Source organism: Palaemon carinicauda, chromosome 19, assembly GCF_036898095.1.
Source record: "Palaemon carinicauda isolate YSFRI2023 chromosome 19, ASM3689809v2, whole genome shotgun sequence".
Taxonomy (NCBI): Eukaryota; Metazoa; Arthropoda; class Malacostraca; order Decapoda; family Palaemonidae; genus Palaemon; species Palaemon carinicauda.
In genome coordinates, this window is record NC_090743.1 from 117,165,086 (window position 1) to 117,169,603 (window position 4,518).

The following is a 4,518-nucleotide window of genomic DNA, read 5'->3' on the forward strand; positions in this document are numbered from 1 at the left end:
ATACCGGTATATATACATACATACATATACTAAGGCACTTCCCCCAATTTTGGGGGGTAGCCGACATCAAACAAATGAAATAAAAAAGGGGACCTCTCCTCTCTACGTTCCTCCCGGCTTGACAAGGGACTCAACCGAGTTCGGCTGGTACTGCTATATATATATATATATATATATATATATATATATAATATATATATATATATATATATATATATATATATATATATAATATATATATATATATATATATATATATATATATATATCTTTGTTGCTTCTAAAAATCGAAGAGAGCATCTGCGGATAAATTGAGCTCCAGATAGTTTTCTGGATAACATGAAAACCATATATATATATATATATATATATATATATATATATATATATATATATATATATATATATATATATATATATATATAATAATTGTATAGAAACTATACTACCTATATGTACAGCTTCCAACAATGTCAAAGACTTCAGCTTATAGCCATTGGTCTTTGGGAAACAATTCTATCTATGTCGAAACTCCCAAAACCAAAGAATAAAGATATGAAAGGAGATGGAAGAGAATATATGAAAATACTGTGAAAGTATTTTTGTTCGTGGTGTACCCATTTTTCGTGGTCTTCGTGGGTGGCCGAATCCACGAATTTACAAATCTAACGAAAATTTTTATACACTGTCAGATTTTGGTATTGAACTTTGACATATTCGATTTGTGTTGTGACCTACATTTTCTAAACCATTGTGGATGACTAATTATTTTTATTTGTTATTGTGAATATGTTTTATTTTGGTGTGCACTATAATAATTATTATTTTTTTTCTTTTGTAGGTTTGGCTTTTTCAAATTACTACAGTTTATCTTTTTTTTTTTTTTGTCTATTTATTGAATTTTTTTTTCATATATTTTCTGAATACAAATAAAATTAAAATCATTGTTTTTATTTCATATTTATTTTAATATTTTCATCAATAAATAACAATGCATTACATAACAAAAATAGTATTAGCTACTATTATGCATAAAGCAAGACATGTTTTCAGCACTACACATAAAAAAAACATTAAATGTAATAAAAACTGTATTTCAAACCGCAAAACATAGAAAATCAATGAGAAAGTATATAGCAAACGGCTTTACAGAGCCAATTTTCAACCACTGCATTAACGGCATGTTTGAAAGTGATATGCCTACTAACTATCTCGTCTCTATTTAATGGCTGTTAATTACCACTGAGTAACAACAAAAGATTTTGAGTAATGTTTTAGCTTGGGATGCTATCTAAGAAGAACTTGGGTAGTTCTGTAATTTTCTTTTTGGCGGCGACATTACAACCATTTGTAGTGATAAGTAATCCCTTAATCAGTGTTAATTATTTAAAATTTTTAATAAATGAATAAAATCAATGCATTGCAAATGAACGCTTTATCATAATTGGGGTTCAACTAACAACCAAAAAGGTAAAAGTTCCAAAACGGAAATCCACGAATTTAAGAATCCACGAACCAACATTTTTTATAAAACAACGAAAATTTGTACCCACGAATAAAAGTACATTCACAGTATATGGAAATATATAAAGAATTTTTTCAGAATTTTCGATTTTGTACTACAGAGAAAGAGTTTTTCCATTTCCTTATTTTACGAAAATTTAAACCTTTCCATTTGATCGTTATGCTAAAAGGAATTTTCCTGATTATGCTATAAAAAATAGAAATTAAAACTATTTAAATTATGAAGTTTTCAGTCTGCAATTTGTTGTGCTTTGATATGAAAAAAAATATATATATTCCCAGTATAATAAAAAAAAAAACTTTTTGTTTTTTTTGATAATTTTCATATTATTTTGTTTAAGCAATGTTGGATACCAAAAGGAATTAATGTTTTTATTAATAAGCAATAAATTACATTGATTTTTCTATTAAAGGTTTGAAAGAATGAATTGATAATTAGTGAGAAATACAAAAATTATTATATGATTTTTATAATTCCAGTAGAGGATATATACCTTAGAATATTGACCGTTCCTCCTCTCTCTCTCTCTCTCTCTCCTCTCCTCTCTCTCTCTCTCTCCTCTCTCCTCTCTCTCTCTCTCTCTCTCTCGTAAGCAGAATAATTTGCGAAAAATAATACTTTTTTAATACATGTCTGCGCACGATGTACAGACTATCTATCTACCTATCTATGTATCTATCTATCTATCTATATATATATATATATATATATATATATGTATATGTATATATATATATATATATATATATATATATATATATATATATATATATATATATATATATATATATCCCTTTATGAGTAGGAATACAGTAACGCGGTTGGTTTACTGTAAGTGATCAGACGAAAATCTCCCACCATCACCAATCCGCACTGCACCGCGTGCTGATGAAAACTGGGAAAACCACAAACATGAATTGACATATCTGAGGACTTTGTCCGGCAGTGGACTAGAAATAGATTCCTTTGTTGTTTGTTCTTGTTGTTGTTGTTGTTGCTTGTGTTTGTGTGTAGACTTTTCATGATTAGATTTTTCTAATTAACTTGATGGTCACCCTCCGAAGGACTGACCGGATCCAACATTGATGTAATTAATTTTTATTATTATTATTATTATTATTATTATTATTATTGTTGTTGTTGTTGTTATTAGTTTTATTATTATTATTATTATTATTATTATTATTATTTTATTGTTACTATGATTATTATTATTATTATTATTATTATTATTATTGTTATTATTATTATTATTATTATTATTATTATTATTATCATTATTATCATTATCACCACCAAACACCTTTTCGGACACCCATCCAAACGCCATCCCCATCCAACACTGATGACACTTAAATATTCCCAAAAGCCTTTTTTTTAACTTTCCATAAGAGACGAATCGATTCGAACCCTTTTCCTAATCTCCTCTCGAACTCTAATCAGGAAAATGGGATTAAAGCAAGTAAAGGAAAAATCTCCTTTTCGACTCATCAAAAGTCAGAGCATTCATTCAAAATATTCTTTTTATTTCGTTTGATTCCAACTAGACTTTGATTATCAACTCTTTGCAGAGAGAGAGAGAGAGAGAGAGAGAGAGAGAGAGAGAGAGAGAGAGAGAGAGAGAGAGAGAGAGAGAGAGAGAGAGCACAGCTGATGAAGTATTGATGTCCCTAATTATTTCATGAGTGAATGTTTGAGAGAGAGAGAGAGAGAGAGAGAGAGAAGCGAGAGAGAGAGAGAGAGAGAGAGAGAGAGAGAGAGAGAGAGAGAGAGCACAGCTGATGAAGTATTGATGTCTAATTATTTCATGAGTGAATATTTGTGTGTGAGAGAGAGAGAGAGAGAGAGAGAGAGAGAGAGAGAGAGAGAGAGAGAGAGAGAGAGAGAGAGAGTACAGTTGATGAAGTATTGATGTCTCTAATTCTTTCATGAGTGAATATTTGAGAGAGAGAGAGAGAGAGAGAGAGAGAGAGAGAGGAGAGAGAGAGAGAGAGAGAGAGAGCACAGCTGATGAAGTATTTATGTCTCTAATTATTTGATGAGTGAATATTTGTGAGAGAGAGAGAGAGAGAGAGAGAGAGAGAGAGAGAGAGAGAGAGAGAGAGAGAGAGAGAGTAAAGCTGGTGAAGTTTTGATGTTTAATTATTTCATGGATGAATATTTTCGATATATATATATATATATATATATATATATATAGAGAGAGAGAGAGAGAGAGAGAGAGAGAGAGAGAGAGAGAGAGAATATTCACTCATGAAATAATTAAAAACATCAATACTCACCAGCTTTACTCAGAGAGAGAGAGAGAGAGAGAGAGAGAGAGAGAGAGACTCTCTCTCTCTCTCTCTCTCTCTCTCTCTCTCTCTCTCTCTCTCTCTCTCTCTCTCGCTGGTGAAGTATTGATGTTACTAATTATTCCACGAGTGGATAATTACACTTCCTAAAATACATTTTCAACAAAAGGAGCTTCTAAATGTTCCAATATAAGCACTAAATGAAGTGCTCGTGTGTTAGTCGACTGTGGAGGGTTGTAGTTAGGGTTAAAAACGATCCACTGCTGTTATCCTAATACACATTCCGTATGTTTTAATGTATTAATATAAATCCCACCAATTGAAATATTTAAGAAAAATCCCATACCAGAAGAGCACTCAGTAGAGTGCATGCTTTCGCCATGCCAAACCGTTTTATTTTCCTTTTAACTCCACTGTATTTTGCTCTTAATTCCACTGTATTTTGCTCTTAACTCCACTGTATTTTGCTCTTAACTCCTATGTATTTTGCTCTTAACTCCTATGTATTTTCTTTAAAATCTAATGGATTTGTCCTTGGGTTACACCCCACATATTCACCAAGTTTCGTTGAAAATTTTTCTGTAGTTTTTGCATAAAGTTTACAAACAAAAAATAAACTTAAAAAAATATTTGTCATTTACGTAACATCGCGAATATTTTCAAAGTACTTCTGTGTACTTGTACTATTATTTACTTTAT